The sequence below is a fragment of the Peromyscus eremicus genome, chromosome 22 (assembly GCF_949786415.1).
Source record: "Peromyscus eremicus chromosome 22, PerEre_H2_v1, whole genome shotgun sequence".
NCBI classification, from domain to species: domain Eukaryota; kingdom Metazoa; phylum Chordata; class Mammalia; order Rodentia; family Cricetidae; genus Peromyscus; species Peromyscus eremicus.
In genome coordinates this window covers 14,885,533-14,900,904 of record NC_081437.1, presented here as the reverse complement: position 1 = coordinate 14,900,904, position 15,372 = coordinate 14,885,533, and the positions used below count along the sequence as shown (strand labels likewise).

Here is a 15,372-nt window from a genome sequence, read left to right as displayed (position 1 = left end):
ACCCGTGGTATCTTCGGGGGTGAAGAAATTTATTTTCCCTCCTCTTTCTCCCTTCCAGTGTTTGATGGCCTGACATTACGTCAGTAACTAGGTTTGTCAAGATACTTTTCTTTAGTCTTGCAAATATTATCTACTGAATACTAGCATTTTCTTGTCCCCTATCCCATTCTTCTCTCCTGCCTCTAACTTCCTGCTAAAGTCATTGCTGCCCCCAAATAATTGTTTTTAAAATGATCTAAAATAAATAAATAAATAAAATCAGATAAACTGCTTGCATCATTCTAATACTAAGACACCCCCAAAACTCCCTATCCCATAATGAATTGTGAGCAAATTTCTCAGGCTGCATTTCAACAGCTTCCCCATTTGGCTCTGTTTCCCTTTCTAAACCCATGCCTAGATATATTAACTAGGGTGAATGCAATGCCAAGCAGTCTGACCTCCTCAGCTCTCTGTTTTCACTCATGTGTCTCAATCCTGTTTTGAATTGTCTTCTACTCCTTTCCGTATGTAATTTTGGTTCATCTTTCAATGGCCATCCCAAGTCCTCTCCATTGCCCACTTTCCATCAGTAGGCAGCTCCTATGAGATTTAGACTCAGAGGGGTCTCTGACACTTATTAGTTAGGAAACAGACAGTTTACTCACACTCATTCCATAGCCGCAAAGTGGGGAGAACAGCCCACCATGTTTGGGGGAGAACTGAAGGGGATGAAATATAGAATTCGGTAGTTTGCAAGTAGTAATCATTCGCCAGATGGTGACCATTATTACCATCACCAGCCGGTGGCAGCACTCCATCACCAGCCAGCTGCGGTCCTCCATAATTTGACCATATTATATTTTGCTTGTGACCAACTGGGGAGATTTTGTGACCACTTGTATGGTGTAAGAACTGAAGACTGGGGAAACTGAGGTCGTAGGAGAATCTACAAAATGTAGTGTCCATAAGGTTTGCTTTAATTCAAGTAGTCACCACAGGCAGATCACTACACTAAGAGACTAGTAATATTTTATGCATATCATTTCCATTTGCATATGATTTCCATTTGCAAGCTCTCACGCATCAGGAAGTCTTCTGGGGACTCCGTGCCCATGCAGAGTTAAAATGATGCCTGTGTGTTCTGTTTTCTTTATAACGGCCAGTGCCTGAGGCAATCCTGTCCGTACTGGCTCCTCTCCCCAAACATCTTTTGTGCTTTGATGTGGTGACTTGAGCTGTGGCCTTCCCTCCCCAGGAACCCTTGAAGGAAGTGACCTGTGCTTGCCTGTTGACCGCAGGTGACCAGTTACCACTACCCTGCCTTTGTTTTCCTGTTTCTCCAAACTCAGATCCCCCTGGACCTGTGTGAAGTGTTCAGCCTTTCATCACTAGAAAGCTCTATCCTGTTCTTGATAAGACGCCCCATGCCCCAAGGAGAGGAAATACCGCCCAGGTGGGACCCACTGCCCTGCAGAGGGACTGCCTACCTTCCAAACTCACCCTCCCATCTCTTCCCCTCTTCCAGGCCCGTATCTTTTTTTAACTCTTTTTCCTTGTCACGTTTCTTCTCTCCCCATTTTATCTCTCAGGAACCTCTTCTTCCCTACAAGAATAACTTGGCTTTGGGCCCCCAGATCTGCAGTGGTGGTCAGCTGGGCTCTGTCAGGCATTCTCTGAATGCCTCCAGCCTCCTCCTCACTGACGGACGGCAGACTCCAGGAAGGGAGGGAGGGGCTGGTGTAGCCCTCCCTGTCAATGGGGAAAGAGAGGGGATTACACTTTGCACAGAGATGTCTTCTCTCAAAGTTGGCACTTTTTCTTCCAAGACTCCTAGCAAGATTCCATTTTTGGTGCTTCTAGTCACGTGATATGACTCTTTTCATGAGAATTTGGAGTCCTAACCTTATCATGCAATAATAATTTATTTCTTATTATACTTGGACAAAGTATCACAGTTAAATTGCTTGTCCTAAATATAATTACACACACACACACACACACACACACACACACGCACACGCACACGCACACACATACACACACACACAACTATAAGCAAGCCTCAGTTTACCCTGCCCAGTTCATAGCTTTACTACTACCTACAACATCTATTAGAAAGTAAACCTACAAATAATCCCGGAAAAAGAAAATAAATATAAATTCACACCTAACAGAATTTCTGATTAGGAGAGGGAGGGAGTCATTGCTAATATAACATTCACCAATGTACTTATATAGCAAAAAAAAAAAACAAAAAACAACTTTATTATGCTAGGATAGAAAGCTATTGGATGTGCTGTTGTCTTATCATGGATAGCTCCATGTACACACCCTTTTTCTCTTCCGTGACAGAGAGTTTGTAGAGACTTTATTGAGACTGTACCGTTTGTTTGCACCTACCTAAGTAATTTCTGCTCAAGAAGCATTTGCTGAGAGCTGGGTGTGGACTGAAGAGGGTCTCTGAGCCGCCCAATCCACAGCCACTTTGCACTCGGCAACCCACCTATCAGTTTCTAGTCTTTATAACTTGTAGCTCCATCACTCTGACCACAGCTGGTCAAACTGGGGGGTGACCACCCAACCAAAGACAATGATGTTTTGGCTGCCAGCATCACAGAAGTCATACTAGTGAGACAACTTTGTTGTCGTCGTTCCCCCCCCCCCCCGCCCCACCCCCTACCCCCCGCCCCAGGAGAATTCCACTCTGAGCTTGTCCAGAAAACCAGGACTTTTCCTTGGACCAGTTGGAATGAGAGACTCGAAACAAAAGCTAGTAGCAGGGAAGAGAGAACTTGAGTCACTTAAATATCAGAGGGAATCGTCACTAATGTTGATTCGCTCAGTGACCAAAACTAACGCTTTGTTTAAAAGGTATTCAAGTGAGCCAATAAGATGTCTTGGCAGGTAAAGGTACTTGATTCCTGAGACCCACGTGATGGAAGGAGAGAACAGACCCCCATAAGTCGTCCTCACCTCCACATGTGTGAGCACACACACAACAAATAAATGTAAACAACAACAACAACAACAACAAAACAAACAATAAAATGGTGTTCCAGTTGCCATGAGGCTCAGTAAGACAGCAGCTGGAACAGCGTTGCCCACTATTTTTTTCAGCCCACACAGTACCATGATGAGCATCTTTTATTAGACTTCGTGGGAATGTGTCTCCATTTCTTGCATCCTAAAAGATCTAGTAGACAGTGTGCTGGTGTGCCCAGTGATGGGACAGAGAGATGAGCATGTGATCTCTAAAGAGCTATATTGTAAGTAAAAATGTCATTCAGTTATGTTTCCATGTCCCAGGACAGCTGAGACAAATTACCGTAAACTCAATGACTTAAGCTAACTCAAATTTATTCTTGGAAAGTTCTAGAAATTGGAAATCTCAAATCGTTTTACTGGACTAATGTCAAGGTGTCATTAGGGCTGTCTTTTTCTAGAAGCTTTAGAGGGGACCCATTTTCTTTCCCTTTCTAGATCCAGCTTAGTGTATGCTGGGAGTCCTGTGGATGATGTACAATGCTGTGGAGGTCTGGACAAGTAGACCAGGGTAAATGAGGCCAAACACACAGAGAGAGTTTTAGCAAAGTCTTTTTAATAAGTGAAAAAAAAAAGATTCCTTTTCCTATCTTTTGTAATTTATCCATCTTGGGATTCCAAAAGAGGCAGAGTGATGATTCTGGTAAATGTGTGGCCAAGGTGATGCTCTCCTGCTCCCTGCCTGGTCCACGTAAACCTTATCCAGTTTGTACATTTATCAAATAGGACTTGGAAAACAGCTCTGCCACCCCACATCCCTAAACGCGAGGCTTCAGTAATAAATGCATAAATGTATTATATTCACAAATGTAAATAAAATAACTTTGCCAGAAATGAAAGACATCACCAAGCCAACACCCAGGTATGGGAGTTCCTGACCACAATCTGAGTTGGAAATGAGATCATGAGAACATCAGAGAAAACAAAAAGTGTGTAGCTCAAAATTAAAATGTGTGACATTGATGACTTAGATTGAAAATAATCTTGAAGAAAATAACCAGTTCATCATCAGAAGTGATTCCAGACAACCAAAACAGTGATGCAGCAGACGTTAGGAAAGGAAGCCTCATTTAGTTTAATGAAGTTAATTTAAAGGTACAAGTGTTTATAAGTAAGATACTCAAGAGGAGACGATAATTTCCTTGCCATTAAATATTTTCCTGATATGAAAATACTCCTTTGGCACTTTCAGAGGAGGTTGATTTTCATTATTTGGACATTTACTTATTTATCACAAAATAAGGGTGCCGGTCACTTTTTTGTTCTTGAGATAAACAGCTAATAAAACAGACATTTGATTTAGGCTCACAATTGCAGAAGTTCCAGGGCCTGGTGGCTAAGGCTACTTTGAGCCTATAGCAACACAGATAATCATGGCAAGAGCATCCAGTGGAGGAGATGGCAGAAAGGAACCTGATCCCAACGTGCCCTTGAGAGCACATCCTTAATGACCTAACTTCCTTCCAACTCCTCGGAAAGTTTCCACCCCCTCTCAGTAGCACCACCATAATTGGGCACCAAGTCTTTAACATGTGCAACTTTGGAGGTCATTTAAGACCTAAATCAATAGACAGAGGGAGGGAGGGAGAGAGGTGGAGGGGAGGGAGGGTGATCCTAATCAAAAGTTAAGAGATCCATAGATCAGTATTGTTCCTGGCACTTCTGGAGAAAGTTTGACTTTTCATTGTTAGGAGTTCACTTACTTGACACAAAATAAGTGTGCACAAGTGGGCTTAGCATATGTTGTACAGGATTCAAAGTCTTAGGGGTTGGTGGGTGGCTGGGTGAAGGGGTGGGTGAAGGGGTGGGTGAAGGGCTGGGTGGATATATGGTTAATGGATGCATAACTTGTCCTGACTGGAAACTCTAGCTCCAAGATCTCTGACTGAAACCAGACAGAGGACAGCATAAAGCCACTAGATTTGGGAGAGCATCATTTGAAACTTTTCTAACTGGATTTGGAGAGCATCATTTGAAACTTTTATAACATTCATTTGCATCTTCTTTGATTTACCTTCCAGATTGTATTTTTTAAAACCCATAGGGATTGGGGTGACTTATGCTTGGGGTATCAAAAGACAACTTCCCTTTCACACAGTAACAATGCCACTTAGTTTTCTTTTATATCTGAGTTTCTTAATTGAAGTGATGCAATTACTAATCAATGTTCCTTGCATTTCTTCACACACAATTTTTTTTCCAAGATTCTATTTTCTTAACTAATTATGACGACTCTAATATGAATCAACAGAGGCTGGTCCATGAATCACATTTGGCAACCTTTTAGTTTCTTAACAATTTTTGTCTTAGAGGCCTGTGTGGCCGATTTGGCCTGGACAGTCTCTCTTTTGCTCCTAGCTCTGTTTGACTTTATTTAGCCCAGTCTGTCCTACCAGGCTCACCTCTTGTCTCCCTCTTCCTCCCCACGATCTACACGGAAGCCAAATCAAAAGACTCACATCTGCCCTGGGGCTGCTGTGTGTTTCCAGCATCCCATGACTTTGCTCGTGTGGCTCATCCTGCATCAAGGATCCTTCCCTTCTCTGCAAGCCACACTTGCCTTCCCTTCTCCTATCAGCCCTTGAAAAGCCAAAACTGAAAACAGCGTACTTGAGAAAAGACCCATTGGCACCTCCACACACACCTATTACCAAGAATACTCTTGTACGCAACTCCTGAGAGCAACTTCAAATCAATTCACAGGGAGAGAAAATAGGAAATATACTACAAGCCAAACAAGCTTGATAAATGACCAGAGTCTGAGGAAGGTTCCGTGTGTAGATAAAAAGTCAGAGGTTCTGCAATCAAAGGGCCAAATGGGGACTAGGGGATACTACTACTAAAGCTCAAAATAAATAACCAGGGAAGGCTTTGTACAGTTTGACAGAGATGCCCTTCTAAGTTCAAACTTTGTCCCAGCTGAATGTATTTCCTAGATTATGTTTACCTGGGATCTAAACACATTCCAGGGCCCAGAAGACGATCCTCCTACATACTGTTCTGACCTTGAGAATTCAGTCAGAGCTTTGGCTAAGGAAAGAGTCACTCAAGAGAGCAGCCACATTCATCCTGGACATCAAGGGAATGGCGTCCTTTATAACAAGTCCACTTTTGTTTCCTCCAGCCGGACAATGGCATTGTGGACAATAGAGTGATGCCATGCTAACCATTGGGCACATCAAGGTCACCTAGAATTAGGCTGAGTGAGGAACACTTCATCCACCTCCATTGACTCATCTCCCCATCCAATCTACCACCAGGCAACAAAGTTTATGTCACATTGACAAAAACTAACCAGCATAGAAAATACTAAATATGATGCAAACCAATTAGCCATCTTAGCAGGGACAGCAGAAATGGCTGTTTTCCTGGCTCATTCTTAATGTCTCAGTTGAAGGTGGTGTTCATTTTCAGTAATAAACATTCATCATGTGCTGGCCACCTAAACCTGGATTCTAACAATGATGTACATTCACAAGGGTTGGGTTCTGAAAATAAGCAATCAGAGAAACTGTCCACAAGGAGAAAAATTGATGTGATGGCAGAGACCAACATGGCAGAGCTGCTGGAATCCACCCCAATCTTCTCACAAGTGACAAGGACAGTTTCTCCAGGCTCCTGCCTTGAGCTCTTGTACTGGATCCCCTGGATGATGGAGTGCAACCTATAAGCCGAATAAAGCCTTTCCACCCACGTGGTTCCTGGAAAGCTCTGGTCCTCCTTGCCTTTGTGTGAAATACCTGCCATACTTGAATAAAACCCTTTTCCTGCTTTGACTGACCAGAACGGATTCTGTGTTGGCAACTTAGAGCTCTGACCAATAAACAGTCTTATCAGAAACTGGAAACTTGGATTTTAGAAACTATAGACCTTGTTACTGCAGCAAACATAAACACTTGCTTGTCTTTAAAATAAAAAGTGACTAACTCTTCTTACTTCTTACTCTTAGGTTATCAAATAGGCCCAGTTTCCTTACAACTCATTTTTTTAGTCACACTTCTTATTGCAATTTTCAAGTCACCTGATAAAGATGTTCAAGCAGTGTAATTTTTCTTTGATGGTGCCTTTGTAGAAGGCACATGAATCCATGAATCTGCTCAGTTTCTCCACACTCTCGGCTCACCTCATTCTCAGTCATCTAAATTTTCAGGGCAACTGTAAGGGTCGACCCTGCTGGTGGGACAGACTAAAACTGTTATCCACACAGCTATCACCCATGAACGCTGGCCTTACTGGTTCCATACAGAAGTGTACAATAGCCAGGAAACTAGACTTCCTTTCCCTCCAAAGAAGAAAGAGCAACAGGTTAAAGAAAAAGAAAAAAAATATAATAACTCTGTAAGAACTGCTAGGCCAGTATTGGCTAGAATTAAGGACAAGAGAGGGTTCTTTCCTTGGGTCAGGTTCACTCTAGATTGTTAAGTGGTATGCAGAGCTCAGAGAGTTATTCATGGCTTCTCAAAAACTTATTCCAAGTTAGCTGTAGTGTTCCAAATTCACTGGGTAGTTCCCCAACACCGTTTTGACTTGATTAATTAGACCTTACATAAGAAGAGCCATGTTTACTGAGAGGTGGCACTTTTTAAAACACAAGCCATTGAGGAGATTAGGAACGGGTGGTTTTTTCTTTTTCTTTTTTCTTTTTTTTTTTTTCTGTCAAACTCAAGGCCACCAATGCTCATTCCAAACTTTAAATCTTTGTAGCTCAAAAGTCCTGCCAGTGGATAAAACATACCAAAGCCACCGAGAAACGTTAGTTTTGGCACGTTGAGCAAAGAGAAGTGGGAAGCGAGGAAGCAAAGAAAACACAGAGAGGAAATTCTACCTTGACCCTGCTCACAGAAATGTCACTTAAAAACAACCAACAAACAGCCAGCAGTGCCTTTCTACCATTGAGAAAATAATTAAAAAGAGCGTCCTCAGAATGCGTGACCTCTGCGGGCTCTCTTCTTTCCAACACACAGAAAAGTCTGAGATAGGAAGTTCTGTGGGGTTCAGTCTCTGGAAACGAAGAGGAGGCCGAAAGCCAGGCTGACTATCCTCAAAGTAAGAATAGCTGAATGTCTCCTTCTAGATAAGAAAAACCAGACTTCCGGGATCATTTCTGTGTTTATTACAAGAGAAGCTTTGGGAGATGTAGAGCACTGGAAAGCACAGCCTGGGGTGGATGTAGCCTTTTCTCCCAGTGACAAGATGTGGTTCAGTGTTGCTTCATGGCCTCTCCTCTGCTGTTGATCAGCCTCCTTTTCGGATATTGAGAGAGACGGTGGACCTGAATGTTCTCTCTCTTAAACTAAAAGAAACTCACCACTTTTTATGAATGTGGAAACTCCATTGGACCACACCCCCCTCCCTGAACTGTAACAGGGAGTGTAATGCAGAAGTGATACCACATCTGACACTTCAACAGTTTAGAAATCATTCTGCCATTTCCCCGACAGAAACATCAGGGACACTCTGTGAGGGCTATTTTTGGTTGTCAATTTGACACAGCCAAGCAGAGGGGACCACAACTGAAAAAGTGTCTCCATCAGATTGGCCTGTGGGGTGTTTTCTTGCTTGCTAATGGATGAAGAAGAGCCCAGGCCACTGTGGGCAGTACCATTCCTGGGGAGGGAGCCTGGACTGGGTAAGGAAGGCAGCTTAACTTGGGCCTGTCCACAAGCCAGCAAGCAGAATTCTTCCATGGCTTCTGCTTCAAGGCCCTGACGTGAGTTCCATGGCCTCCCTCCATGAAGGGCTGTAACCCGTAAGATGAAATAACCTTTTTTCTCCCACTCCTAAGTTGTTTCTGGTCACAGTGTTTATCCCACCAGCAGAAACTTAACTAGAACAGATACTGCCTGAATCTTTGCCCAATTTGCTAGCTTTCATTGATTAAAAAAAAATAAAACCTTATTTGTTCATAGAACAATAACTCCATATGCAACTTGAATATGGAATAAGAGCATTTCTCTTTCCATAGAACACCTGTGCCCCACAGTGAGAAATGCAGGGAGCAGAGCATAGCATTTCTCTCACTTCAAGATTGTTTGCCTCAGAACTTGTATTCTATTAGGCTGAGTTCTATCCAATCTACAGGGGTACTTCCTTTCGCCAGAATTTGTAAATAAAGTAAATAATAGAAATTACGTTTCATAGTAAAAAGTTCCAAAAATCTGTCTTGTTCGGGCAGTTTCAACTCAACTGCATTCCTTGGCCTGCACCCAAAACAAGGATCAGTGCATGGCTAGTGTCTGCTTGGGTGCACCTGGATTTAGACTCATTTCTTTACTCGCTCCATGCTTCCTGCGATTGACCTGAATATGTTTTGTTTCCATTGAGAAAAATCCAACTTCAGGTCACAAGAAATCAATAAGGGCCCTGTACTCTATTTGGCGGTAAAACTAGAGACCCAGGTGGGAAGCGCTCTCTGTGCTGCTACATGGAAATGGAGTATTCACATGCATGCACTCACCCATACACTGGTGACTGAACTTGTTCCCAGATGGGCTCTGCCAGATGAAGTTTACTATAAGCCAAACTGGAAGAGAGCACAGAACGCGGTTATCATGAGCAATAAAGATGCCCTCCAACTGAAGAAAAAGTTAATGTGAATGGGATCGGAAGTGTCTTATCGAGGACAGCGGTTTTCATTTTTTACTGAGATTTGAGTGACTCCATAAGTCATTCAAACAACACAGACATAGATAGATACAAACACACACACACACACACACACACACACACACACACACACACACACCCGGAGAGAGCAAGGAAAGAACATTCGAAATATAATAAGGGAGGGAGGAGTTTGCATCCTAAGCTCTCAGATCTGAGTCTTTTCTCTAGAGACTATGTTGACAATTTTGTTGTAAGCTTATGTGGTATGTGTGTGCGTGTGCATGGTACAGGGAGTGTAAGTGTTTAATATAAATATCTCGGGGAATTAAGCCCACACTTGAGGAGGAGATATACTTTCAGAACAAGCACAGAGGCACTCACTTTATATCCAGCATGCCTTAGGAATCCTCAGTGTTGTGGTAATCTCTAGTCACAAGGGCAAAACCAGACCTTGTTCTGGGTGTAATATAAATATTCTTATGAAGAAAATTTCCTGGTCTTCTGGCTTTCCCTTCACATCCATCTCCATAGAGACGTGCAAACAAAGCTTTATCTATATGCCACTGGAGCAGCCTGCGTGAAGATGGTGCCAGTTCTTCCTCTGGGAGAACTCCCGGCACTCACTGAGATTTCGTTTTCAGCCTTCCTGCTCCCGTGAGAGCAGCTTTTCTATTTGAAGCAGAAGAACAACTCCATTGGAACGAGAGCAGGGAGGCTACTATTTCAGGTGCCATGTCAGCCCCCTCTCACCTATGATCACACCAAATCTCCACAGCAAACTTGGAGAAGGAGCCAATGTGTGCTCATGTGAGAAAATGGAGACTGGGAAAAACTTGCCCAAGGCTATTTGCTACTGAGCCCTTATTCTTAATAAGTACATAGTTTTCTGCACGTGAGTGGGCAGATGAGTGTATATGGGGGTCTGACTAATTTGCAGCTCATGAACAGGGTAACAGAAGTCTTTAGGAAGGACCAACTCTGTGTTGTAAAGACTCTACAAAAGGCATGTCAGAAATTGCTTAAACCTGGCAAGACCCTTCTTCATGTTCTTCCTCCCATATGTACTTGCAACACACATCCCTGATAAGACGTTCTGACCCTTATATTAGGAGTGAGTGTTTCTTTTACTCATAACTCTCTTTCCTCCCTGGCTGAACAGATGCTACCCAAGTGTCATTTCCAAGGGCATTTCTTTCTCAGCCTGCTGTTTGGTGGTGATAGGACACACTTTCAAGCTTCTTCTGGATGTGAATCCTGCTTCGCAGACATTAACCTTGAGTTCAAGATCAATTAGGACCAGCTCTGGGCCCAACATTGGGACACAGTGTAGGGAAGGTATAGTTCTGGGTCTGCAAGCTGTAGACAAACAGTGAGTGTTTACGTGTCATCGTTAGTGTCTAAGGCAACACTAACAGAGAGCTAGCTCACCCTAAGGATCCCTATGCAATTAACAAAAAGCCATTAAGTCAACGCTAATACAGAGCTGGCCCACCCTGAGGGTCCCTATGTAATAAACATAAAGCCACTAGTTGGTCACCATGAAATAAGGCTACACAGTAAGAGTGTGGAGTTCTCTAAACTGAGCATATCAGAGGCTCCTTGTCCCTCGAGAACATCTGTTAAGTACTCTGTCCCACCAGGACCTAGGAGAGCCACCAAAGGAAATGGTTACTCCATCTTGTTTTAGGACAGTCACTCCAAAGCAGAGCTTTGCCTCCTGGGGTTCACCTTCCCCTGGCATTGTCTCTCCATTGCCCTCTCCTGTGTGGTGGTGGACTCTCCTGTTCCCACCTCCCCAGGGTAGCCTGACGCCCTGTGCTGGGGGCCTGGGGAGAGAGATCGGAAAAGCTTCAATGAGAAGTGTCCTGGTCAGCTCTCCTGGGAATTACTTCCACCAAATGTCACACTGGAAATGAGCCAGAGGAGTTCTGTTTGGGGTTTGGTTTGGTTTGGTTTGGTTTGGTTTGGTTTGGTTTGGTTTGGTTTGGTTTGGTTTGGTTGATTTTGTGGAACAGGGTTTCTCTGTGTAGCTCTGGCTGTCCTGGGAACTCTCTGTAGACCAGGCTGGCCTTGAATCCAGAGATCTGCCTGCCTCTGCCTCCTGAGTGCTGGGATTAAAGGTGTGTGCCACCACCACCCAGCGCCAAGTGAGCCCTGAAACATCTATCCACCAAGGCAAGATGGTGCCCTGATATCTAGGTCTGCTGGGACACGGTTCCTCCTCAAAGCATTGGACTCAGCCTGTGGTGGATACTGTCCATCTAGCCCAAAGAATTCTTCTGTTATAATTGCTCTGAGAAAGGATTAGCCTGTATACACACAAGGGAAGAACACTCTTGACTTCTAGCTGGTTCCAGAAAGTACACTTTCCGGAGCTTATTCTATGCCAGTGGTTCTCAACCTATGGATCATGGCCCCTTTGGTTGGTTGAATGACCTTTTCACAGAGGTCACCTAAGACCATCTGCATATCAGGTATTTACATTATGGTTCATAACAGTGACAAACAGTGACATCTATGGTTATGAAGTCACAATGAAAATAATGTTGGGGGTCACCACATCATGAAGAACTGTATTAAAGGGTCTCAGCATTAGGAAGGTTGAGAACCACTGCTCTGTAGCCTAAAGGAGACAAACTACCTGCTATAAAAACTGCCTTACTTGGGGCTGAAGAAAACTGCTTTTGCAGAGACCCAGGTTCGGTTCCCAGCACCAGCACCCACGTAATATGACTTAAAGCATCTTGTAAGTTTAATTCCGAACGATCCAGTCCCCTCTTTGGCCTCCTTGGTGCATATGGTATACACAACACTCACTCAGAAAAACATATAGACGTAAATAAATTTTTAAAAATCTTTTTAAAAGATGCAATCCATTTTTTTAAAAAAACTACCTTACAGTGTGCTGAAAATGGAAAACAAGTCAAATGATTATCGACAAGTGAATGGCAAGACGAACTGTGGTGAATCCATACACTTTGGATAGTTAGCAAAAAAATCAAAGAAATGCAATGTATTATGTACAGAAACCTAAGTTGGTCCTAAAGTAAACATGGCTGAGTGGAGAAGTTAGATGGGAAAGAAACCATACGAATGAATCTGTAGTGACAGGAAGTATGAGAGTGGCTGGATGCTAAGGGTGTGACCAGGGAGAGGTGGAGAGAAGGATCACAAAGGGGCATCAGGAATTCCCTCAAATTCCTATCCATCCGTTCCTTTAATTCATTCCGATGTGCTTTCTACTATCCTGCAAGTCTTTCCCTTAACTGCCCTTTTGTGCAAGTCTCCAGGCCATTGGCTGGCTCAAATTAAGGCAGACATGAACTTCAATGGGATAGCCATTTTTATGAGACTTTCCATAAGTCAAATAGGTACCTTGAGGATTACTTTTAATTGGTCTAGGTGGTCTGTCAAATGGATTTCACCTTCTCCTTTCCCCTGGACTCAGCCAAACTGTGACATGTTGTATAAAGAGAGGGACAGTGGCCTAGGGAAACATGCCAGTGTCCCCAGAGTCCTTGGACACTGCTCTGGATTAGCCTACCTCTCACCTTCCATGAACAGCTTAGCTTTGGTGGCTGGGATGTCTCCTAATGGTCCCTCAGGGAAAAACCACTGCCCCTCTGGTGGCCTTGGCCCAGCCCTGGCCATAAAAAGGGATTTCATATCATTAGTGACTTCCCTTTCACAGTTCGTTAGCATGAAATGTCTTGGCAGCTGAGATGACAAAGGAGGCCCTCTCCTCACTGGTGATTTCATGGGGAGAGACAGAAAATGCTCTGTGCTAAAAGCTGCCATGGGGCAGCTGTTATTTTCTGCTTTCATTTGTGGCTCTGGCTCAACAGCACACTGAGATGCTGGAAAATGGTTGTAGCCCTGGTCATCTGGTTACCAGATGGCGAGTGGATTTAACTTTGCACAGTAGGTCGAATGACTAAACCAACTGGGCCTGGATACCTAGCTTTGTTCACATCTCTGGAAGTCTACGCTACCAAGGCAGAGCTAGACAGGGAGGTAAACTGAAATGTCCCAGATGGCCCCATAAAGTACGTGTTTGTACGTGTAGACATATATGTTATGTATATAAAATATAAATAAATGTTTTACTCAATATTTTTTGACTACCATCCAAAGGGAGATAGGAGATTTATTTATGTGAACAAGTGACATTTGGGGTCAGGACATAGAGTTCGAGTCTTCTTTTAGAAGCATTGATCCACGTGTTAGAACCAGAAGAGACAGGAGTTGGAACCAGTAGATTCCAGAGCCCTTGGATATGTGCATCTCTTTAAAAAAACAGAACAAGAGCTGTTGGCTGAGTCTTTCCAGCTCCCGAGGTGACCTCCATACTTCTTACTACATTTAGGAAAACTCATGTTTTGACTTTAACTAAAATGCTTTCTTTCTTTGGGCCTACTGATTTAAAAACTGCCATCAGTGATCAGAGGTCATTACCAAGTATGATTGGGAAGAGGGAGGTGAAAGGTGTTCTGTGTAGGATGTTATCCTGTTGTCCACTAACAGTAGTGTGGCAAGTTCCCTCTAAGACATCCCATCATGACCTCTGGTCCTAGTAATTGCACTCTTGGGTAATTCTCTCTCCTTGAGTGTATGCTAAAGTTGATTTGCTTCTAAGAACCGTGAAAAAAAAATGATGGCACCATTTTTGAAATTAAGTTATTCAAGGATAGTGCCTTTCATATTCATGTACATTCTTTCATTCAGCTTCTCTCGCTTTTTTTATCATCTTGTTTTACTCTCTCGTTCTTTTTTTCTCTGATGACAGAGAAGTCAGATGCCTTGGTGTAAACTAGCCCGGTGGAGAAAGAGGCGGCCCTGCCAGTAAGTATATAAATGAGTTTGCAAACGGCTTTCTGCCTTCCTCCCCTGTCTGGACCTCAGTCACTCAGATTTTTGACCCATAGAGATTAGAAGATAGTGTTTGTTATTGGAAGCCACTGAGATCTGGCCTCATTTGTTAATTAGGCACCAACAAATAACCGACTCCGAGGCAATGGAAGAGTAACCAATGAATGGATGAGCGCAGTGGTTACAGGACTCGAGTTATAAATAAAGCCTGGTTTTGAGGAGGAGGTTTTTCTAAGTTTAAACAGTGGAGTCACCATGTGTAACTCATTGTGCATGTAGCGACTCCTCAGACACACTTCTGCTTCTGCCAGATTACTATTAAAAATGCCGACGCTGGAACTCCACCCCAGACATACTGAAATAGCACCTTTTGTGGTGGGTCCTGGATCTGAATTTTTAGAAGATCAGACTGGTAATTTTGTCATTTAGTTCAATTTAGAAACTTCTGGAAAAACAACCTTCCCAGGTTATATTCTTTGCTCTTTATGGATTCTTTGGGGGTTCCGTGTACAGTACAATTTACATAATCTGAAGACTGAGTCCCAGTGGGAGTTTATCATCTTTAACTACACTACATGATGAGGGGACATCAACAATTCACATGATGAGGAAGGTTGGGCAACCTCAAAAGGCTTATTTGTACCCTCAAATCTATCAACATCGTAAGGGGGGCTCTAGCATAGTTCCATGAATGGTTTGTTTTCTAAATATTTAAACAAGCAATGATGTGTTGCTCAAACCAAATGTTCTCAGACACAATGGTATGGGGAAGGCGATTTGAGGGTTAGTCTCAGGGGAACTGGGATTGGACGCTACTTCCTCTGCTCAGCAGATACATTCGCTTGAGGTTTCTGACTACATGCTGTTTCCTTC

The 15,372-nt window shown here is 43.3% G+C and overlaps 1 long non-coding RNA gene across 1 annotated transcript; it reads left to right on the top strand.

Annotated features, from left to right (window-relative positions):
* The first annotated feature begins 1,264 nt into the window (after nucleotides 1–1,264).
* On the top strand, nucleotides 1,265–6,732 carry LOC131897642 (uncharacterized). Its single transcript, XR_009375753.1, has 2 exons — nucleotides 1,265–1,435; nucleotides 6,504–6,732. It is a non-coding gene; the product is annotated as an uncharacterized LOC131897642 (long non-coding RNA).
* The last annotated feature ends 8,640 nt before the right edge of the window (nucleotides 6,733–15,372 follow it).